The 25,291-nt window shown below is 36.6% G+C and overlaps 1 protein-coding gene across 2 annotated transcripts in view; it reads left to right on the plus strand.

The window, feature by feature from the left end:
* ADK (adenosine kinase) overlaps positions 1 to 25,291 on the plus strand; it is a 645,392-nt gene that overhangs the window by 125,002 nt on the left and 495,099 nt on the right. The window lies entirely within an intron of this gene.

The raw sequence follows: 25,291 nt of genomic DNA on the forward strand, positions 1-25,291 counted from the left end.
AGAGGATCATGATGATGCCATTTAATATCTCAGTAGATTCTACTTTAAAAGAGGTTATAACTTTAGAAAACTAAAATTGCAGGTTGTAGTTTAACTACCTCTGATAAATTGATTCCTTTGGGCCCCAGTTTCTCTAGCTGTAAAAAGAGGAAGTTTAGATTAAATCGTCTTGAAAACTCTTTCTTTGGCTAAAAGTGTATTTTATAATGAGATAGAAATAGATAAATGTACCTTAATTCTTCATTCAAAAATTAAAATGGATGAATATAACATGATTTTTATGATTTTTTTAGGAACAAATTTTAAAAGAAATAAAAGTCAGTACTCAAAAGAATTGAATATACCTCTTTTATCCTTTCAAGTTATTACTTTATTTTAAGCCTCATTTTATGCTCAGACACTAATGAGGTTACTGCTTTCTAACTTGCTCTTTTTCTATGTGGTAGCTATAATTCCTTCTGGGCTACTCTTCCAACCTTCCATCTGCTTGATGTTAAAATGCCTCTGGCTACTTATCTCTGGTGCCAGCCATGTGGATTTTGGTTTAGGAATCATTCTCATATTACCTTCTTTTATAGCTTACTGCTTAAGTATTGCCCTACAGATTTTTCAATCCCTTCCCTTAGAGCTTTTTCCTCTTCCTTTATGTATTGTTGGGAGGTGCTAGTTAGAAAGGAGATTGAGGGGCTGCTTCTTTTTTGAGGACATGCATATATCCTTCTCACTCCACCTCCATTTTTTCTTAGTTCTTCCTTTAAACAAAAGGTTTTTCTGCTAAAATGTCTTTTTAGAAGAAAAAGGAAAAGAATCAACTCTCTTCAGACCCGTGTTGTTTACATTAATTATGTAATTTACTTAAAAATTTTGGCTAACATGATACAGATAAGCATTACACAGTCTCAGAAATTTTATTCCTTGTAACAGAACATATTTAAAACAATTAAGACAAGTCTTTTAAATTGTGACCTTGAGAATAGCCATCATAGTTAAACACTGAAAGTTGCCTAGACAGTTTTTAAAGCCTGAGAACATTGTTTTAAGAGGAAGGAATATGCATGCTGTGTGTCCTAGTTCTTTTATATTTTGGTGCCATAATTTACAACTGACTCATTGTAGTTTTTATTTTCACTAACCCATTTAAAAAAGAATATCACCTGTAGCCTCTAAATTGGGGAAAAGTGTGAACAATAAAGCTATAGAAATGCAACTTTGACTGGGACTTTTCATTCTTCTGAGAGATGATCCTGACTCCCTTTAGCTTATGCCAGGAAGACTTTTGAGCAGGAGGGCTCAGGGAGAAATCAATTTTCCTGCTCCATCTGACTTAGATTCTTATTTATGTCATTATTTGATGTTTTTATTTAGAAGCAGCATAATGGAATAGTAAAATTTTCTTGTTGGAAGTGATTTTAGTGATCATTTTCTTCTAATGAGTCTCAGAGAGGTTAAATTAGCCCATTGTCTCATGGCTAGTTATAAGCATATTAAAATATAAGTGCAATAGTATTCCAAAGGCAAGTAGAAATTATTTTTGCATTTTCTCTTTATTCATATTTTCACTTTTCAGTTATATTTACCACTAGATCCAGTTAATCAAAAACTACTCTTTTTGATCAAGCACAGCACTTGACAGATGTATTTAATTTCAGGTTGAACAAATGACATTAAAAAGTAGTTGTCCTTATTAGCTTCTTATTCAGTATCTATGTAGCATAAATTGCTCTCTTCTGTTTAAAAAGTTAATCTTTGATAAATTTTAATTTTTTGCTAATTTAAAATGTTCAGGTTAAGAAAAACAACATAGTAAAGTAGGTAGAGAAGAATTATAGATTTTCTTTAATGAAGGATATTCACACTAGAGATTCAGATGGATTTACATGTGTATATGTATATACATATGTTTACATATTCTTACTGACATGATTGCTTATTCTCTTAACCTTCTTATATCTTGTGGTTAATCCCCTAAAACAGGAGTTCTTAACCTTTTTGTTTAACCTGGGTTCTGTAGGCTCCAGGTAAGGATTCTGCCCTGGTCTATTTTAAGTTAGGTAACTAGTATGTCTTGAAATTGGGAAATGTTGGGAAATATCATTGTTCTAAGAGAAAATATTTTGTTGCTAAATTAACTTTATAGTAAGAACAACTAGACCTACTAAGTAAAGTTGTTATTTTATGTTATGAACCTAAATCTAATGATATTGTAAGTAGGATTCACAAGAAACATCTGTGATGTTTATCTCCAGTATGATAAATTAACCAGCTTTATTAGCACATTTAATAATGCCTTTTGAGTGTGTGCATACAAGTAGGAAGAAAATTAAATCAGGAATTTTAGAGCAGAGAAGAAACCTCCTTAGTCTTAAGATCACTAGTCTGGTTTAGATTATAACTACTGTCGTGTTGGATCACATTCTTCAGTTCTCAATTCTTCAGTTGTTTATAGCCATTCTGCATAAAGATCATTTTGTGTTAAAATTTGAAAATGCTTGATTTGACCAGCTTAAAAGTTAGAAAAGCCTGTTGCTATTATTAGATTTATCCATAAGGTGGCGCTTAATATATGCCATTCTGTAATAACAAGGAAAATGTCTCTGACTCCTGAACACTGAATCTGAACTGGAATGGGCCTTGGAATCACCTGATCCAGTGCCCTCATTTTCTGGAGGAGGAACCTTAGACTGACATAGTTCAGTGTCGTCATTTTGTAGAGGATTGGTCATAGAAACACCTGGACCAATATTCTCATTTTATTCACTGAGTTCAGTACCCTCGATTTCTCTGGGGAGAGGTCTTAGAATTGCCTGGTCCAGTGCCCTCATTTTATAGAGGAGGAGATACTTGCCATCCATTATTTAGCTACTTAATGGCATAGTACTAAAATCTAAGTTTTTGGACTTTTAATCTGCTAAGCTTGTCATCTTGCTATGTTTTATGCATTTTCTAAATTTCTATTCTATTTATTATTGATTTTTGAGAGCTTTTGCCATTTTAATCAGAACTACAGAATTATTGACTGCTGGCAAACAGTTTATGCATAAAAATGAAACAGTAATACCTTAAATGGATGTTGGATTCTTGCCTAGGGAACAGATGTTCTGTGCTCTATCCTAATGGTGATCTCTAAATTCAGTCCTTTTGTCCTGTGACATCTCTAAGAAGCATCAGTATTTTTTTCAGTTAAAGGGCAATGCTAATCAAATGACTTTTTTAAGGCCATAAAATGAGTACTTGATAGAAATGTCTATAGAGTAGTTGGAATGTTAATTTGAAGTGATAATTCATGTCATTGTTGAATAAATATTTGTGATACTTTTGATGTACAGGTTTCTTTCCCTTTTCCATATATTTACTAACCTAGATAGAGAGTAGTTACATTGTAGGAACAATAGTAGTTGAGATGCCCAAGTCGAGAAAGAACCCAGCAATAATTCCATGTTCATTTTTGTGTATTTAACTACACATGAATGAACAAAAGTATAGGCAGTAAGCAAGATTAATTGGAGATCTTAATGCAATGAAGTATTGTCATTGCTGTCACTGAAGTTTGCAGTCTAGAAGCAATATACTTAATTCAAAGAAGCAGGAACGGTAAAAATCAGGATCAATGGGCAGAGTAAAATTGTGTTTTTTGAGAGGTAAACTGATGAGGGAAAAACCAGAGGGAGGAATCACAAACAGAAGCCCCATATCCATATCTCCTGGGTAGAAAGAGTAAATAGATTATGTGTTTTAGAAGTAGATCATAAGTCTGGTACTGTGCCACATTTCTAGGAGGCTTCCATTATCCATTGAAATTCTCTCTGCCAAAGAACAGCTAATAATTTTTTGTCTTTCCTTAATAATAATATTATCTCTTAAGGGATGAGGATGCAACAGATTGAATTGTTATTCTAAAACAGAGAAGCCAGTATAGAAGTAAAAATGATGGGAACCTGATAGGGAAAAAATCATGCGTTTTATAGTTTGTGATATAAAAGGAGCATAAAGAGAAAGGATGCCATCCACATATAGAGAAAAATGGTTGGAGAAGATATGAAGATGAAAACATGATTTATCACTTTTTCATACTGGTATGTAACATAGGGTTTTTATTTTAAAATATTACTCTATTACAAAAATGCATAATATAGAAATTAGTTTTGAGTGATAATACATGTATAAACCAGTGGAATTCCTTGTCAGCTCCAGGAGGGGAGAAGAAAGAGGGAAATGAGAGAATATGAATCATGTAACCATGGGGGGGAAAAAGTAAATTTAATTAAAAAAGAAAAGAAAAGGAGCATAAAGTCAGTTTTCATTTCCTATATACTATATGTTTTGGGTTCAGCTTTCAAAGAGATCAAAGAAAGATATATTTTCCTATAGCCTTTAATTCTATCAGGAAAGTCGTTCTAGGAAAAATGGGGAATTCTTAAGTATGAAATTCTGAAAGTCCAAAGAGAAGTGATTAATTACATTGAGGAGGAATAAAGGTAATGGCCAACACTGATGTTAATGCACAGGAAACTCATCAATCAACCTAAATTTGAAGTTGATGATTTTGTAAGAATGGCATTAGGAATAATCTTTTTTTAAAACTTTTATCTTTCATCTCACAATCAATATTTTGTATTGTAAGGGCTAGGCAATAGAAATTAAGCGAATTGTCCAGGGTTACACAGCTAGGAAGTGTCTGAGGCCATTTAGTCCTAAGTCCAAAGAGAGCAAGGATTTTGTTTAATTTCATATTTTATATCAAAGAAAAGAGGAAGGTAAAAAATGATAGAAATGATATTGGGGTGGGGGTGATCATAGTTGACAACAGAGGAAGAAAAACCAAGCTTTTTGATCTTATTTTGTTTGTTTTCTTTGCAAGGATGAATACTTTTTGGACTACAAGAAATAGAAGAAAAAAATAAGAAATTGAAACCCCGTAGAAGAAGGAGAGAGTGAATCTAGATATGCTTAATTAAATTATCAGCAGTCCCAGGATACTTCATTCTAGTGTACTGAAAGCATTGGTGAATATTACAGAAACCACTGGAGGTGATTTTTGAAAGATAGTTGAGAATGAGAGGAGTATCACAGAAATGGAGAATGGCAAATGCCCTTTTTACACAAAATGGATGTGGTAGAATCTACAAACTCTGCAGTAGTGATTCCTAATAAAATCCTAGAATTAAAGGATGATAAGTGAAACTTTAGAAAAGGAAGTGACCATACTAAAGAGCTGGCATGTTCTTCATTAGAAATAGGTCATGCTCAATTAATTTTTTTTTTTACAGTTATTAGGGAATTGCTAGTTGTCTAGTAATTACCTAGGTTTTAAGAAACCCTTTTGCAACCATTCTTTTGCACTCTGGGAAAGGTGAAGAGGCATTGCCAGGAGGATAATATAGTTAGAGGGTTTCAGAACTGGGTGAATGACTAGACCCACAGGGTAGTTTTTGATGATTTTACACCATCTTGGAAGGAGGGCTACAATGATAACCTTATGGAGTGATGCTTAAGTAACTTTTTGTTTGTTTTTAGTGACTTGGATTAAGAAATAGCATACTTCTCAAATGTTTTGGTGATACTGTTAGGGTCCGAGTGGAAGTACCCCGCAAAGGAACACGCAAAGACAATGCAAAAAACAGCAGGGAGAGGTTTATTTACTAGCGCTAGGATGGTTCCCCAAAACAACCGTCCCCGGTAGGATAGGGAGTGCACTTATATAGAGCAGCTGAAAAGAACAGGCCTTGTTCTTGTGGCCTTGTCCGTTTCAACAGTTATGGCCTTGGGGAGGACATCTTAGTTTTTCCCGGTTATCTGTCTTGACTGTGGCCTTGCAGTTTTCTCAGGATATTTGTCTTGACTGTGGCCTTGCAGTTTTTCCCAGGAACTGTTCATTTCGACACAGTGCAACCCCCACTCCCTTCATTCCCCAGTTCTTTTTATTTTATGCTACTCATTCAGGGGTGAGCAGATACCTCCAGGGGCAGGGCAATTAGCTTAGTCATTGGGTGGCCTGTCAAGGCCTGATACTGCTTCCTGAGGACCATGAGCTGGACTCTGTGGACCTGGTCCTTCACAAAGTGGACCAGTTGGTGGACAATATAAAGCCTAAAATTGATAAGGAAGAAGAGAATTAACATTGGTTAGGCTATAGTGGAGATGAGGGTGGTGAGCCAAGGGGATTTCACAAACGCTTGCTTGTACCAAGGTTGGGCATGAGTGTGTTCTCATTCTTGGGCATCTAAACTACGCTTAAGTCCGGCTACTGACTCCCTGACTACCCCTGGTGGTTCGTATATATGCAGCACTCTTCCTCAAGGGTAACACAGAGGCCTCTCTCCTTGAGGACCAAAAGATCAAGGCCCCTCTGGTTCTGGAGTATGACTTCTGAAGGGGAGGATAGCGATTTCTCAAGGGCTTCTAGTGATTTTTCTGTACACCTGAGGTCCGCCTCTACGGCGGTGTGTTGGTGCCTTAGGTCTGCTGTTTGAAAGAGGGAGACTATACCTGTGCTGATCCCTGCCAAGCCAAAGAGTGTGGCTAGGGTCAGTGCACAGACAGGTTCCCGTAACTGGCGGCCAATTCTTTGTTGTTCCCAATAGTCCTGCAGCTCCATCCCCAGATGGTATAGTACTCGGGGCAGAATGGTGACTAGAATACAAAGCTCGGGGTTCTGGGACAAGGTCAAGGAGGAAACACAAGGGGTCAATCTTGAGGAGTCGCAGGCCCTGTAAGCACCTGATGGGGGAATTTCATAATATGGTAGTCTCGCAGTGAGGTTAGGTGGGGTTTAACTACCACTGAGGAGGTTTCATGTTTTGTTGGATAGGCTTCTACCCAACCTGAAAAGGTATCTACCAGGACTAAAAGGCACCTGTACCCATAAGTCGCTGGCTTGATCTCTGTAAAGTCTACCTCCCACTGTTCTCCTGGCTCCAGCCCTCTTTACTGGGTGCCCCCTGGTTCCTTCTGTCGTCCCTTTTGCTTAACCCACGCACATGTTTCAAATCTCTAAGTGATGTCTTTGCAGATTCTGTGCATAGTATGAAAGAAAAAGTCTCCGTGCAGTATATCACTCAGTTTAGTGCCTCTCCTATGTGTGGTGTCTTGTATTCTTTTCACTATCTGTCTCCCCACTGCTTCTGGTAAGTGAGTCCTGCCATCTGGCAGGCCCAGCTATCCATAGGGGAACCACACAGCCTCCAGGAGGGCCAGAATCTCAGGCTCCACCTGGTTCAGTGTCCCCTGCCCTCCTATCCCCTCCCCTCTCTAAGTATCTAAGGGAAAAGGGGCAATGGCCTCAGTCTTCCGTAACTTCTTCAGAGCTGAGAATGGGTGTAGGGCTGTCCGTGCCTATGGTCAGGAGAGATGTATTGGCTATAGGGAATGTCCAGGGCTTCAAGTTGGAATGGTTGCTGAGGTCACAAATGCATATGAAAACCTATCCCACAGGGGAGTAGCCAAAACTTGAACAGGGAGGGAAAGGCTGCAGACACAGGGTCTTTACGGGCATGTCCTCATTGAATGTCAGGGTCCCAAGTCGGTGGAGTCCTGCTTGGAGATTTGAAGGGTGTCCAGCCACTGCTTCCCCCTATTGGCAGACAGGTCACAAGGGGGAGAGTCAGCCCCTAAGATAGAAGTGTAGAAACCAGGACTGGGGTAAACACTAGAACACCAGACAGAAACAGAACATTAGTACAACAGTAATTGGCATCCCACGTTTGCATTTGGGTATCTTAGCCAACAGACTCCATCTTCAGAAATCATCTGACAGATACAGATCCCTTTAGGAAATCGGATTCCTGAGTTGTTTGCAGAGTTGGTATGTGATATTTCTGTTAAAGAATATACTTTTGCAAAGTACACTTTAACTATAACATCTATAAACCCTGGAGTAACAATATTTTACAGATGAATTTTCTTATCCCAGAGTCTGGGGAAATTCAAGAAAGCTTTGAGCTATATTCCCAAGCTCAAGAACCAAACTTCAACTGCAGTAAATAAATTCACTAAGTCATTTTTATCTTGAGGGTATACTGAATGTTTAACACTTTACAGGTTGAAATGCAAGAATCATTTTAACTTTCAATTGAGACTTATTACATTACAGTCTTTAAGTGAACGACAGTGCCACTGCTTACTTAGCAGGATTCTTAACCTTTTTGGTGTGCTTTAGAAGTCTTTGGCAATTTGGTGAAGTCTATACACTACTCAGAATAATAATTTTAAATGCATAAAATAAAAAAAAAGGATTACCAAAGAATCCTTCTCTCTGATTTAGAATGTCCAACCACCAGATGGCGATATTTCTCCTTTTAAAAAATCTGTAAACCATCAATGGACGGGGTGACAAATGACTTTTCTAAAAGAGCAGTCTTGAGCTAAAGAAAGAACTGTGAGTATTATCAGACTATGAGACTATTGGAGGAGAGGAAAGAGCCTTGGGGAGATTCATTTTACCTCTGCCTCTTAAAGCTGAATAGAAACATATTTGAAGGCTAATGATTTATAAGTTTGCCTAGATAAGATATAACTTCTGATTTTCCAACTATAATAATTTGGTAGAGAGCTCTATTTGCTTTTAAAAATTAAGTAGATGCTTCTTATTCTGGAAGGTGGGGGGATATGTAAATCAGTCAGCCATATGAAAAAAAAAACCAGCATATTCATAAAAAGTAATTATTTTCAGAAAGAGGTGAGTTGCTGATGATGTGATTTGTAATTCTTTTATAACAAAGATACTATCCTTTAAAAACATCAGGGATTATATAGTTACTTATATTATAGATAAATGTTTTGACTGCTTTATGTAATTGTATGCATTATTCCATATAAAGTAAAGTCTAATTCAGTTATGATAAATCTTCATTTTATAAAGGCAAAAGGATGATTTTAAAAATATAAATTTCAATTTCTAAGTAAGCAGTTGCACTGTCGTTCACTTAAAGACTGTAATGTAATAAGTCTCAATTGAAAGTTAAAATGATTCTTGCATTTCAACCTGTAAAGTGTTAAACATTCAGTATACCCTCAAGATAAAAATGACTTAGTGAATTTAATGAACTAGCTTAGTCCTCTTCATATTTGAATTTGGCTGTTGGAATGGCTCTGTGTGATACATAGCAGCTTCTATATATGGATATGCAAAGTTGAATAGTTTATTGCCAACAATGGCATAGAATCAGCAGAGAAACCTGATTTTAAACATTTTAGGAATTTCTCATCCCACAAGATTCAAGTCTCAGAAAGGGGCTTCTAGGTATATTGAATTCTTCAGTTGTCTAGTATTCAGACCACAGATTTCAAAACTTTGGTTTTTTTGTAGTAGGTCATTGGAACTTTTTTGTCTACTGTGTCAGGCGGCAATTTTGATTTTTAAAAATAAAATCTTGCTTTTGGAGCCTTTGTGGCACATACTCCGTGTTTAAGAGATGTTTGTTATACTTAATTGAATTGTTTGATAATGGAAATGGCCATATGTCCCTGACCTCAGAGCCAGGAAGACCTGCACTGAACATTTGGGTTCAGATCTTGCATCTAAACATCCTGGTGATGAGGCCTTGGCAAAGTAACTTCCGATGACTTTCTGATGCTGATTTGCAGAATAGGTGCTGATCAGTTGGTAGGGATTTCTTAATTGGGGATTTCCTATGCCAATTCAGTTACTGATCTGGTTCCAAACTTTAAAAAAGCATCTACTTAAAAAACAAAAACAAAAACATGAACAGAATGCATGATTCTTCAAGGCCACATCGTTAAGCCTATTGTTTTAAACATGAAGGATCCAAAGCATTGGAGTAGATGGCTGATCCAGTCAAGGTCACATAGTTAACCTATTAGTTGTCTTAATACTTATCTTTGCATTGCTTCGCTGTAGCCAAAATCTAAAATTAAACTATTTAGTATGTTGGTGTCCTTCTCAAAAATTTTTACGCAGAATTCTTTCCTAAATAAACTGTATTTTAGTTTGATGTAGTTGCTGTTAACTTTATTAAGTACATGAGTAAATTGAGAACCTAGCTTTTCAGCAACAATAAAATGGTGATAGCTTCCAAGTCATAAAATGTCTAGCTACAGCCCATCTATAAAGTATGAACTTTCTAGCAGGAATAGGGAATTGATATATGAAATAGGATAGCCTTGGTGTCAAAAAAATAAAGCTAGAGGCTAGAAGGCAGCCATTCTTTCTTTGAAGAGTCTTTTAATATCTTCTTTACTTGCTTTAAAAAATCAACAATAAAACAGTGATCATAAGCTTTGGGTAGAAATTTATAGCTAGTCATTTATAGAAGTACAGGATTATAAACTTCTAAAGAATAAGTCAAGAGCACAGTAATTATATAGTGCCCTTTGGTGGAAATATTATTAAATACTGTCATTCGTGTATTGAAGCTGATAGGAAGAACTTTTTTTCTAAAGAAAAATAGCACCTTGTGCTATCAGGTGCGTCTTTTGTTATTACTCTGCAGAAGTTTATTCACATGGATAAAAATGTTAATCAACACTGCTACATATTCTGTGAAATAATAGTTTTGTTCCTCTTGATATTTTTTAAAGCTGTTTTTCTTGATGGCTTCTTTGTTAGGTAAATTAAAGGAATAAAATTTGTGTTAGTACCATTAGAGTGCATCTGAAAAATTTATAGAACAAAGATTAAATTGATGAAATTATCTTTAAGGGAAATACCTGTTATGATCATCTAATATGCCAATCAAAAACTTATTCAGATAAAGTTTATAATCAAAATTTTTTGGTCTTAAAAAACTTTGGACTTTAACACGTGAATTTAATTATAATTTGGGTTTTAAGTAATCAGAATCGTAGATTTAGATCTAGAAAGGATCTTCAATGTCATTATTTCAATACCTAGCTAAGGGAAATTACTTGTCCAAGGTCACACAGGTAGTTGGTACCATGCCTTGGATTTCAACTCAGGTCTTCTGAATCACTGTTTTCCATTGCTGTATTGTCTACAATCTTCTTGTCCTCAAGGAGATTAATTTCTAGTAGGACACAGGAGATGAAGAAATGTTAACTATGTAGCAAAGGAGACAAAGTAATTTCAAGTGTTAACACCTGTTGGATTAGAAGGTACAGCAAAAACAGGCTCCTTTTTGGAGGCAGTTGTTGAACTTTACCTTGAGAGAAGGCTGTGAAGGGATGGAGTGGGCATGTTGTGGATTGTGTATAAAAACCTACAGATTTACTAGACAGATAACCTTTTAAAGGCATTATTCCTCCAGGGCATCTCCCTGTCACCCATGAAAGTGATGAAAGATTACATGGAAGGCATAATATTAAGGATCTTCTCTGATAGTTCATATTGTTGAGTTTCAGTAATGTCTAATTTTTTTGTTACCCCATTTTGTGAGAGGAGTTTCTTGGCAGAGACATTGGAGTGATTTGCCATTTCATTCTCCAGCTCTTTTTTACAGATGAGGAAACTGAGGAAAGCAGGGTTAAGTCTAGGAGCACCCAACTAGAAAGAGTCTGAGGCTGGACTTGAACTCAGAAAGAGGAACTTTCCTGACTTCAGACCTGGTACTACACTGTACCACCTAGCTGCCCTGATTCTTAATATTAGGTGAGATATAAAACCAAGAGTTGTATGCTTACCAAAAGTATTTATTTACCAGTGTCTTGGAAAAATGTCTATTTTGGACTCTAAACTATGGGTGATGGGTGTGTCCGTGTGTCCATCTGTCTGTCCTTCCATCTCCTTTAGGAAATTACTAACTTCTTTTAGGAATCTCAAATTTCTCTTTTAAACAAAGGCTCATCTTTTTAATACTGGTATTTGAAGTTCTTAGCACTATACTTTCTGAAGAATTGTAAATTAGTTTCACTCGGAGGCCAATTGAAAGATGTGTTGGGGGCTTCAATAGACTGCATTACTTTAGAGAAAAAGAATTATAAGAAAAAACACTAAAGGATGTCATCATTGATGTGTCAATAAACAAAAAGATATGGTTGAACAAGTGACAATTTAAGGTGAGGACAAGTGACAACTGCTAGCCATCCTGTGTATTCAACAGACTTTGTCATGATTTCTAGGGAGAATGAAAAAGTGTAGCTGCTGCACAGGTGGATGTGGACAAGGGTCACCTCTTTCCTAATTATCATAAAATAATTAATACTCTATGTCTGGCCATTTCAGCAATTTTGAATCTATAGATTTATACTCTTATCTGCTCTGCATCTTTTCCATATCCATAGCATTCATTTGAGCTATTAGTTAAGCAGTTCTCTTTAAAAAGAATATTAACCCATCCTGGTGGTTTTTTTAAACCCCTTCCCTTCCATCTCAGAATCAATACTGTTTAGTAGTATGTTGGTTCTGTGACAAGGAAATCACTTTAAAAGACTGATATATATTAATTTAAGGTCGCCAAGGAATTCAGCTATGTAATTCCTAAATGAAAACTCAAGTCAGCAGTCAACCTTTTACAAAGTTTAATTACAAACAGGATGAAGAAAGGTATTAGAGATAGAGAAAGAGAGGGAGAGAGAAAGGGGAGAGAAGGGAATAGGGCTTAAATACCCCTTCTGTTTAGGCTGGGCCAAAAGGCCCAAGCCCTTAGATAGCTGGGGCAAAGAAAGGAGATCAGTCCCTATTATTCACGTGACCAAAATGGAGAAACAGTCTCAGGGGCCTCCACCTCCAGCTTCCTTCAGAGCAAGCTTCTCAGAGCACCTCTCCAACCACTCAGAGCCAAAACTCTCCAACCAACCACCCCCTCAGTCCTCAGACCCCTCTCTCTTTAAGCAAACCATCCAAGTTCCCTCCCCTCAGTTCTCACATCTACCAATCACTGTCCATGTCTTCCCTGTGCCAATGGTGGCTCTAGCTTATCCCAGGACGGCCCAGAGGTCTGTGGCTTTGCACATGTCTGTTGAAGGTCATATTCTCAAATAATTAAATCTTGATCCTTTGCTATAGCCCTTCCTAAATCCTGTTACCCTGAGTAGGGTAGAGATTGGAATAATTAAATTTTGATCTATGCTCCAGCCCTTCCTAAATCCTGTTAGGACTGAGTAGGGTGGAGATTGTAATTTCCAAGACCTGGTTCTGTCATTCCAAGTATCTCTATTGTTATCAATTCTAAAATCAATCATGACTCAAAGAAATTCCTGTTCTATGCTTAAGCATAGGTCAAAGCCCTTTCCATTGTTCAGCAAAAGGTTTCTGTCCTAAAGTAATCTTAAAAAGGGAGGAGGAGGAACCTCCCATGCCAATGGGGTTCACATTCCAATAGACTATCAGTAAGAAATTTTTCAAGTATGAAATACCCAATGGTGAAATTTCCAACATTTATAAGAAATTTTAAGGTTTACAGTTCCAAGACAGATGAGCAGTAAGCTTAGGCAATTGGAATTAACTGACTTGCCCAAGGTCACACAGTTAGGAAGTGCCTGAGGCCAGATTGGTACCCAGGACTTACCATCTCTGGGCCTGGCTATCTACTACCCAGTTGCACCTACATGAGTGATGAAGTCAGTTTGTTTGTGAGCACTGTTTTTTTCCTAGAGATTTATCAATGAGATGGCCCTCTCTTTAATTATAAACCATTGCCAGAAATTAGCATCAAACTCATTTGCTTTGAGTTAGATGATTATATGGTCTTCTGTTTTTGGGAAGGAACATGTACTCTGCCAGCCCTGAAGCACGTCCCCTATACTCTAGTGCACTCATATAATCTTCTAGTTCTTTTAGGAGCCCAGGATGCAGTTCCCTTGTTCTCAGTGACCTGAACTCATGAAGAGTAGCTAAGTGCTCCTTATTTATGGAATATCATCTTTAGATTAGCCTCTTTGCTGTCCCTGCTTTTAGGCTCAGGGTTGTTCTTCTTTACTACACCTGGGATTTTACTGATAGAAGCTACTCTCAGATGATGCAGTTCCCTCTATCATCTTTTATTCTACTGTCTTTGAGAGTTGCCTAAAGCACCGACAGGGAAATGACTTGCTTTGGGTGATATTAAAAGTGGAATTGATCTCAGACCTTTCTGGTTACAAAATCATCATGAAGTACTGCTTCACTTGGCAGAGAAAATGGAAACAAATAAGAAAGTAAGTAGATCTTTACTGTCTTTTATGTTAGCTATTATTGTCTTGGACACCATGGATCTGATTGTGTTCTCTCTTTCATTCTCTTTTTTCTCCAACAATACTCTTGTGCTCAAAAGAATAATGAACTATAGGAATTCCATGTTAACTGGAACAACCTCCAGGAATTGATGCAGAGTGAGAGGAGCAGGAGCAGGAAAACATTGTACACAGAGACTGATACACTGTGATACAATGGAATGTAATGAACTTCTCCATTAGTGGCAAAGCAGTGATCATGAACAACTTGGAGGAATCTACAAGAATAACCACTATCCACATTCAGGAGAAACACCAAGGGAAAAACAACTGCTTGAATACATGTGTTGATGGGATATGGCTGGGGATGTAGATTCTAAAGGAACATCCTAGTGCAGAGGACAACATGTAAATAGGTTCTGATCAAGGACACAAGTAATACCCAATGAAAATGTTCTTCAGCTGCGGGGGGAAGGGGAGAAGGTGGGTGGAGGGAAGGGAAGGAAATAATGTGATTATTATAACCAAGGAATAATGTTCTAAATTGACTAAATATACTAATTTAAATGGGAAAAAAATAAAGCAAGAAACTAAATAAGAAAAAAAAGAACAAAGACTGAAAAGAGAAACAAAAACAGTTCAGCAAGACCAATCAATTTTGAGAGAGCATGGCCCTATGTGTAGTATCCCATAGAGACTGTTTCCTACCTCTGCAGAGAAGAAAGGCACAAATCTTTTTTATGTTCCTTCTTTGGGGTCACACTTAGTCATTGCAATTTTGCAATATTCAGTTTTGATAGTTGTTATTCTTTACATTTATATTTTTGAAGCCATTGTGTCATATCTTTTCTTGCTTTTGCTTTCTTCATTGTTTACCAATACATATGTCTTCCCATGGTTTTCTGAACTCATCCATCACTTATTACAGCACAACCTTTCATTTCCTTCATGTATCATAGCTTCTTGCTCCTTTCTTCATTTAGTAGTCATCTTCTGTTGTCTCCATTTCTTTGTTACTACAGAAATTGTTGTTATAAATATTTTTACTTATATCGGCCCTTTTTTTGGGTTACATCTCTTTGGAGTACATGCTGAGCAGTCTTAGAGTTAAAAGGTATGGGGCATTTTAGTCACCTTCACATAATTCAAAATTGCTTTTGAGAATAATTGGAACAATTCAAAGCTCTCTACCATTAGTGGCACTCATCCTTCAACAACCTCAACGATGAGAAGTCATTGCTTGTCATTTTTGCCAGTTTGCTCAGTGTCGTAAAAATTCAGAATTGTTTTGAGGTGTATTTCTTTTATTGTTATTGATGTGTTTTCATTGTCAGCCTAAAAGTCAGTCTTAGTAAAAATATTTCTAACACTATTCTTATAATACCATGCCATTCTTATAATGGTCATTTTCTGTTACCTCCCCTTGATTCCATCTTCTGTATAATTTTTGAAAAATCCAAGTGGGTTGCCATTTTTTTTTGTTGAGCATCTTAAGTCTTTTCAGACTACTTCCATTGTTTCTCTTTTCCTCTTCAGGATTTTAAACCTGAATTTGAATGGGAATTTCCCATTCCTTATGAGCTCATTTTCCATACTGAATTTTAGTCCATGAGATCCTACTTCCACTTCCTTCCTTTGAACCATTTCCAATAAACTCTCCTAAAATTCAAAGTATATGCCCAAATATGCTGGAATGATACAAACCTGATCTTAATTTGTTGTTCTGTTGTTATCTAGAATTAAGAAAATATTAGCAAAATTGTTATTAATGTGGATAAAACTTAATAGTGTGTCTTGTGATTTTGGAGAAGCAACTATTAAACACTTGCCAGCATACTCCTAGGGATGTCAAACTAGACTCAGTCCTTCCGTTTTTTTGTTGTTTTTTTCCTGTCACAAACTCTAGGAAGAAGTGGCTATTTCTCTCCAAGATGCCTATTGTTTTTCACAGCAGACAGCTCCTTTCCCCTTTGGAGAAAATCAGAATTAGAAAGAACCTCCTTTACTGGTTCCTCCACTTTTGAAGAATGAAATTAGCTTTTATGCTTTTTTTTTTCAGAGAGAGCTCTAGTAGATGTCTGGATAATTGTAATTCCCCATTACTTCTATAGTTTTCCTTCCTAAAAGCATCTTCCAAAATGTATTTCTGATTAAATATAGATGTATCCATGACCTTTTCCACTGAAACCTAGACTAATCACTATTTAAGCTTCCAGCAAGTAGCTCATATTATGTCACGACATCATGATCTTTACAATTATTTAAGTCATATTACTTTTCAGTTTTTTATGATTTTCTGTCTCCCCAGCTCAATTCTCTTCCCTTTATGATGACTAGATCTTTCTCTTTTGTTTCATAGTATCTAGAACTTATGTTATTTTGTATAAACAATTTTGAAATAAAATCCTGTTTGATAACTGTACTGATACTTTGCATTGATTTGCTTTTTAAGCTTATGGTCTTTCATGGTGAAACTTCTTCCCTTTCATTTCCCTTTGTTTCATATTTTCCAGCACTCATTTTTCCTCTAGTTTTTCTGTTACTTTATTACAACTTAGAGACAGATTCTTCGGACTATAGCTCTAATTATGTGAATTGGAATAATATGCTACATATAATTGTGCTTTCTAGACATTTCAAGAATAGCTTTATTCCATTCTTTTTTAAAAAAATTAATTCATTTAAAATTTAGAACATTATTCCTTTGTTACAATAATCACATTATTTCCCTCCCTCCCCTCCACTCACCTTTCCCGCAACTGACGCGCAATTCCACTGGATATTACATGTGTCCTTGATGAGAACCCATTTCCATGTTGTTGGTGTTTGCATTAGGATGTTCATTTAGAATCTACATCCCCAGGGGGAAGCTGGGTAGCTCAGTGGATTGAGAGCCAGTCCTAGAGATGGGAGGTCCTAGGTTCAAATCAGGCCTCAGACACTTCCCAGCTGTGTGACCTTGGGCAAGTCACTTGACCCCCATTGCCTAGCCCTTACCACTCTTCTGCCTTGGAACCAATACACAGTATTGACTCCAAGATGGAAGGTAAGGGCTTTAAAAAAAAAAAAAGAATCTACATCCCCAGTTATGTCCCCTCCAACCATGTATTTAAGCAGTTGTTTTTCTTTTGTGTTTCTACTCCCACAGTTTTTCCTCTGAATGTGAATAGTGGTTTTTCTGATAGATTTCTCCAAGTTGTTCAGGATCACTGCATTGCTACTAATGGAGAAGTCCATTAAATTCAATTGTACCATAGTATTTATTCCATTCTTAAAAAGAAACCTGTCATGCTAAGTACTGAGTCAGGATTTCTTTCATATCTTTTTTAATATAATTCCTCTTAAACAATTAAAAGTCTTATTTGTCAGGGTTTTAGCTCTGGTTCTACTTTCAGCATGTATGTATATGATAGATATCATAGCTTACATGAATGGATACATACATAGATATATACATTATCTGACCTTGTAATCAGCAGGATTTCTGTTAAAATTCTGTTCACCTTTGACACATATCTCTTGACCATGGGTAAATTAGTTAACTTGGAATACCTCAAATAACTAATAAATACTGAAAATTAAGAGTTGCCAGTTTGTATCACTGTAGGCAGAGACTACAGTGAGATTTCCCAGTAGTGATCAAATCACAATTCCTGACCAATTAAAACATCTAAATGTATGTGAGCATACCTGGGAGGTTTTCAGAAATGTATTGATGTGGGGGGCAATTGGGTAGCAACGTGGATTGAGAGCCAGCCAGATGGAAGGTCCTAGATTAAAATCTGGCCACACTTCCCAGCTGTGTGACCCTGGGCAATTCACTTAACCCCCCTGGCCTAGCCCATACCACTCTTCTGCCTTGGAACCAATACACAGTATTGATTCCAAGAAGGAAGGTAAGGGTTTAACAACTCAAGAACATATGATAACTTCTATAATTCCCCGATATTATTATCATTCTTGGGCTGCCCTTTATATTTGATATGGACCTGGAGAGGCACCGCCAGGCTATACCTGGATACCATCAGACTGTTTCTTAGATATCTATCTGTTCCCTAAACTATGAGGGTCTTCAGACAGACTCTGGTCAGATGCCCACCCCCACCCCCCCAGATGCCTAAGTATTTACCACTTTAGAATCATTTCCTCACCGTGACACAACATCATGTCCCCACTTCTGAAGAGAGTATATAATCCCCAGAATTAATGGATTCTTGGAGCAGCCTTCCATCTTATTGTTTGACCTATACTATCCTCCTGGCCATTCTCAACATCACTTTCTAAAGTAATAAGTTTCTCTTTTCATTTTTAAGCTAAGTTTCGGGGCCATGCATTTTTTTTTAATTTTCATTTTTTCCCCTTGTAAACATTATTTTATTTGGTCATTTTCAAACATTATTCATTAGAAACAATGATCATTTTCTCCCCACCCCCACCCCCCACCCCTCCCAATGGCAGTGTGTCCTACCTCTGGGTATCGCATGTGTCCTTGGTCCAAACTCTCTTCCATGTTGTTGGTATTTTCATTAAGGTGTTCATTTACGGTCTTTCCTCAATCATATCCCCTCCACCCCTGTTGTCAAGCTGTTGCCTTTCCTCGGTGTTTTTACTCCCACCGTTTATCCTCTGCTTGAGGGTAGCGTTCTTTTCTCCTTCATCCCAGTGGATTGTTCATTGACATTGCATTGCCCCTAATGGAGAAGTCCATTACGTTCGATTGTACCACAGTATATCAGTCTCTGTGTACAATGTTCTCCTGGCTCTGCTCAGAGTCATTCATTCTTGCAAAAGGTATCCTTCCTGAACACCAGGGGTTCACCTCTGTACTCCACAACAAGATGAATCTGTTAAAACTTTCCTATAATTATAGCTAGATGTCTAAATGTCAAAAAAAGAAGTCTTTTCAAGCAGTTGAAAACTGATCTTTCATGTAGCTAGAAAGATTAATTGTTTATTTAGGACTCTGTGTTGAAATGTATTTTGACCCTTTCTTTTTTATTTCTTCTTAAGATTTCCTGAAGGTTCAGCTTTTGTTTTTGTTTTATTTTATTTTAAACTAGCATTTCTAAACTTGTTTAAATTCTTGGTGTAAACTTGGTGAGGTCAGTGATGAGCTCATTTGTTAGTTTGTGGTGGAAAGACATGGTTATCATAAATTACATGCATCAATTTTGATTTGAAATTGGACCATTTGATACATTTATTTAAAGTGCCAGAAAATTGATCTAAATTTTATAATTCAATAGTGGAACTACTTTCTCTTATTTACAGAGGGATAATTTATTTAGAGGCTCTTGTAAACAAATAGTTTTTAAGGAAACAATGTACCCACACAGGATTTATAAGTAGAATGAATGAATAATGTTAATCATAGTATATTATGGAATTAATTTCTTTTCCCTAATTTTTATAGTTAATTGTTGAAGCACACATCAAACTTCTGCTTTTTGAGGAGAAGGGGACTTTTCAGTATTACAATTTTCAAATTATTGTCAACCCTTGACTAATTTACATTCATTCTTTTCCTGATTGACGATTCAATCAATATTTTTCCAAGTGAAACACAGATATTTCTTAATTTTTCCTATTTTTATGGGGGCCCCTTTGTAAAATTCCTTTGTATTTACTCTATTTTATGTGCAATTATATATCAATTATAACCTTTTTGAGGGCTAGATATTTTTCATTTTCATCATTGTATTCAAAGGCACTTAGGATAGTTAGTGCCTGACAATCAACTGACACTTTGTGAATCACATAAATTGTTAGTTCCTTAGCACGATCTCTAAAAAAAAGAAATTGTCAAAATAAAATAATCAAATTTAAAAAAGAACATGCAAAAACAATTTCATATGGATCTTTCAAAAGAGTTATTTAGCTCAGGATTAGCAAAGCATTTAAAGTACAATTATTGGTGTAGTGGCCTTATTTTTAAGGCACCAGTCACGGATAGAGTCTCAAGACAATGGGCCTTTTTCAGAGGTTTATACCTCCAGAAAGACCAAGGAAAGAAGTCAGCCTTTACACTCACCACTGTGACCATATAAAAGTCAAGCAGTCTGAAGTCTCCTGCATGAGCGCCTCTAGAGGTCCAATTTCACAGCCAAGTATCTTCACTCCAAGTCTGAGGGTCTGTCACTGCAGTCCAACTCCAAGTGACTGATTGATTATCAATCCAACTCTGAGTCACTGAAGATCCCTGTTTGTCTCTGTTTCCACTATTTAAAGACCTTTTCCTCTTGTGTCTCTTTACCTAAATTTTATGGCTACCAATCACAGCAGATGCTCCTCTCCAGGACTGCCCACTCTTTCACAGGTGGGTCACAGATCTCATTTTCAATGTATGAAATGGGTGTGCATACCTTTTTGTGGTTAATTCACACCTTTTTGTAATTAGCTCAAACCTTTTTGTGGTTAAAATGGGTAGATCTACTTTAAGTACTGGGTTTACACTTTGGGGTTTAAAATCTAAAAATAGACAGGGGATTACAACTTAATCTAAACAATCAAGGAAGAGGTAAGTACCTTCATTGCAGGGTATATAGTAGGCACTTAAATGTTTATTGACTAACTGAAATTATTCTTCTGGTTGCTTAGGGGTCTCAGTCTTGATTTACAATTGCATTGAGATAAAAAAATTTGCTGAGGTACTATATGGGCTTCCCAGGGCCTTATTCAGTTCTCCCAGTTTTAGTCAAATGTTTTATGCAAAGCACATTATCTAATGTTAGGTACAGATCATTTTAATTGTCCAACAAAACTTGAGATAGAAAATCCTTCATCATGTAACATTCACCAACTTATGAATAACAATTTGTTAAATTTCTTCTTTCTAGTTATTCTCTGCCAAACTTAATGAGTGGTTATATCTGTAATATTTTCTTTAATTCAGTAGGTTTTATGTTCAAGGTATATACTCAATAAGCTTTTGCTTTTTTTTCCCCCCTTCTAGGCATAAAACATCTAAGAGGTTAACAACATTTAGTTAGATGACATCATTACCATTTAATAACATGGTAGTAATCCCATGATAGATGTGATGTTTTGGGCATTTTTTTCCAACCAAAAAGACAGCCTTTCTATGAGTCTGAATAATTGCAAGAATAACAGCTAATTTTCTCCATCAATTTTTCTGTTTTACCAACAGTAAATTACTTTTATACTGAAATAGATTGATTAGAGCTCTCAGACCTTATCTAATCTATGATTTATTTCTACCAGAGCCTTGCTGTCTTATTAGGTAAACATTGCTAGTTTTTTACTTAAAAAAAATAGCAATACATTTTTATTTAAAAAGTTGTTACTGGGAAGTATCTTATGCATTCGACTAATAACTGCCAACAATCTTATATTTCAACTAATCCTTATGGTCTTTTAAAATGGAATAAAATGCTTTTTTAGCTCTATTCTTAACCTTTTACCTTAAAGTTGGAAACTTCCTAGGGGATATAAATTGCTTTCAGTCATTAGGGTAATTCATTGAGATGGCAGCCGTTAGAAAGGTGTAGCTTCGTTTTATTAATGAAGCCTTTCTTCACATGTGCAAAATCTATATCGCCTCAGTGGCTAATGAGACTAATTAAAATTAAACTATCATTTCTTTTGCTTCTCCTATGTCCTTCCTCTTCCCTTATTCCCCAATTTTTTCACTAATAGGCATAAACAGAATCGAAGGATCAGAGTCAATAATTACATGCTTATCATTTGTCCTTGGCGAAATTTACAGACCCTCCCACCAAATTAAACATTCCCTTTATATTTTAATATCTGAGTAGTTCTCATTGGTATGACAAGGTTTTTTTTTTGTTTGTTTTTTGTTTGTTTGTTTTTTAAAGCATTTTTCCCACTCCAATGCCATTTCTTCCTTTTGAAGTTCAATCCATCTTTTATGGTCCCATTCAAATGCCATCTCCTCCAGGAGGCTGACCATGATTCCCTTAGTCTGCTGTGATCATCCCTTCTTCTTTCCTTCCTGCAATATTTCATTTTAATTTCTCTTATGTGTCGTTTTGGAATATTTCATTAGAATGACAGTCGTTATCGCTTTGAGTAAGAAAGACTTGTATTCAAATTTTGACTGGTGTTTATTGGCAACATGGTTGAGTATAAGTCACTTGATCCTCCCAAGATTTTTTTTTATCTCTAAAAATAATACCTGTAATGCTTTCTTTAAATAATAAATATAAAGTAAATCTCCTAATGTACTAAGTGTAAGCTTATAATTTAATTGTAAGATTAGAATTAATAATTTCACACTCCAAACATTTTAATACAATTTATTAAAATTCTACTTAGAGCCAAAAGGGAAAATTATAAGCCTGGCTGCTATCTCTTTTCCTCAAAAGATGTGTTGATTAATGCCCTGGCAGGTAGGACCAGCTGAACATGTTTTGGAGGTAGTTGTAGTTATTCCAGGTGCTACCTATACTCTTTTAATAGAGTCTACAATACCTTGGGTACTAAAATGACCATTTATTAATAGAGTGAAAGATCTAGGTAGTAAGGGTTTGCCATCTGATGATACCCATACTCCATGTTTTTCTTTAAATTTCTGCTTCCATTTTTCCACTTCCTTGTCATTATAAGAAACGGATAGATCCAAATCTTAAGTAATTGTTAATGGTATAATTAATTCAGGGCATTCTAAGGCTGCTAGTTTTGCTGAGATATCTGCTTGGTTATTTCCCCTGGAGACAGGGTTAGTGCTACCTGTGTGTGCATAATAGTGAACAACAGCTATAGCTTTGGTGAGTTGGATTGCAGAAAGTAGTTGAATAATATGGTTTCCATTTGAAAATATGATGTTAAGAATCCCCTCCGATGCCATAGCATGCAAACGATGTGACATATGCCAAAGGTGTAGAGGGAGTCAGTGTAAAATGTTCCTCCTTTGTCCTTTGCAATGATATAGGCCTGTTTCTAAGCTGTGAGTTCTACCCCCGTGCACTTACATTTGAGAGCAAGGAAACTTAGCACAAAGTATCGAATTCAGTAAATACCACAGCTCCTGTATAGACCACACTGTCTAACATTAAATGAAGAACCATCTGTAAATAATATTAAATTTGAGTTATCCAAAGGAGAGAGGTCCAATAAATCATTAAGAAGTTTATCAACAGTGGACACTTTAGATGTACAATCATGTAAAGGTTCTCTGGAAACTGGTAAATCAGGTTGCAAGGTTGCAGGATTAAGAACTCCACAGCATTTTAGTGTGATATGTTCATTATTTAAAAGGGTTGTCTCATACATAGTAATCTTTTGGTCAGTAAATGCCTGTGTCCTATGTCTTAATAACAATGCCCTCACTTCGTGTGGGCATGTTATGGTCAGAGGGTATCCCAATACCAGATTATTAGATTTGGTTACCAGTATAGCTGTGGCAGCTACTCCTCTTAGGCATGGTGTTGCACCGGCAGCTAATGGGTTAAGCTTGGCTTAATAATAGGCTACTGGGTGTTGAGCAAGTCCCAAAGGTTGTGTTAGAAAATCTGAAGCTACCACTTTTTGTTCATGGACATATAAGGTAAATGGTTTATAATAATTTAGTTTGCCTAGAGCAGGGGCAGACAGGATAGCTTGTTTTAAAATTGAAAGAGCTGTTAGGTCTTTTTTTTCCCATTTAAGTGGTTCAGGGCCCGATTTTTTTTTTTTTTGTGAGTGCTACGAGGGGCTTAGTGATTTCCCCATAGTATGGAATGCACTGCCGACAAAATCCTGTTGCTCTTAGAATCATTCTGAAGTACTACTTAGTGGTAGGAGCACTTAACTTTTGGATATTTTCAATAAGCTTGGGAGAAATTAAAAGGGACCCAGCAGTCAAAGCAAAGCCTAAATACTGTACATTGGGGAGATACCACTGAACTTTGTCCTTGGATACCTTGTGGTCTTTCTTATGTAGCTTTAAGAGAAGGTGTTTGCAATCCTCTTGGCATGCTTCAGAGTTTGGTGAGGCCAGGAGCAAATCATCCATATACTGAGTTAAAATACTGTATTTAAATTTTATGACATCAGCATCAGCAGTTAAGAATGGTGTAAACAAAGAAGGGCTGTCAACAAACCCTTGGGGAAATATAGCCCAGTTCCAATGGGAGCCCTTCCAGGTAGAAGCAAAGATATGCCTGGAGTTCTCATGTGTGGGTATAGAGAAGAAAGCTGAGCATAAGTCTACTACTATAAAGTATGTAGCTGTGCTTGGAATAGACAAAATAAAGTATTTATTTTGGAAACTTCAGGGTGTCTATCACATGTTTGTTGATAGCTCTCAACTCCTGGACAAAGTGATAGATTTTTGTCATTTGGCCTCCATTTTGTCATTTTAAAAGGCAGGATGGGAGTATTGTATTCAGATTTACAGGAAATTATGATCCATTTTTCATTCAGGGATTTTATTAGTGGTGTAATGCCATCAATTGCCTCTTTTGAAAGAGGGTACTGAGGAATTGAAGGCAATGGGCTAGATTTTGTTTGAATTTGGACAGGGAAAGACGATTTAAGTATGCCAAGATCTGAAGATGATATGGCTCAGAGAGACTCAGGTATATTAGTTGGTATCTGAAAAATAGGAGTCTCCTTCTTTTCATGAGCATCTGAAAGAAGTATAGGGAGTAAAATTAAGGATTCCTCAGGTAGTTCCAGTGTCCTAGAGAAATCTGGCACTATTATGGCACTAAGCTTGTTCAAAACGTCTCTTCCTAGCAAATTTAAAGGGGCATCAAGCATTAAGAGGAAAGAGTGTTCCACAGTAAGGAGTCCCACAGACACTATTCTAGGTGAAAGCCTGGGAAACTTTAGGGGTTCCCCTGAAAGTCCCCTGACATTAACAGAACCAATGGAACTGCAACCCGAATCAGGTGTACTCTTTAATACAGACCAGGAGGCTCACAATCATAATAGGTGTTACCAATGTTTAATATTACATGGTGCTCTATATGGGGGTTGGGAGGAGGTAGTGGATCAGGACTACGGTAAATAAGACATCAAGATCTGGAAAATCAAAGGTGTATCCTTTGGTTCCTGTGTCCTAATCCCCCCTGTACACCTTCATAATCTTGGGCTCCCCCTGAAGGGCACTAGCTCCCCTTGTGGTTCAGGGGTGGGCTCCACTCAAAATAGACTACTGTGGGGTCATTTGGTTTGAGTTGTTAAGTTCCTAATTTATGTTCCTGGAATTATGATGATCATTCCTAAAATTATGATTCCTGAAATCTCCATTATAATTATCATT

Source organism: Monodelphis domestica, chromosome 1 (assembly GCF_027887165.1).
Source record: "Monodelphis domestica isolate mMonDom1 chromosome 1, mMonDom1.pri, whole genome shotgun sequence".
In the NCBI taxonomy this organism is placed as follows: domain Eukaryota; kingdom Metazoa; phylum Chordata; class Mammalia; order Didelphimorphia; family Didelphidae; genus Monodelphis; species Monodelphis domestica.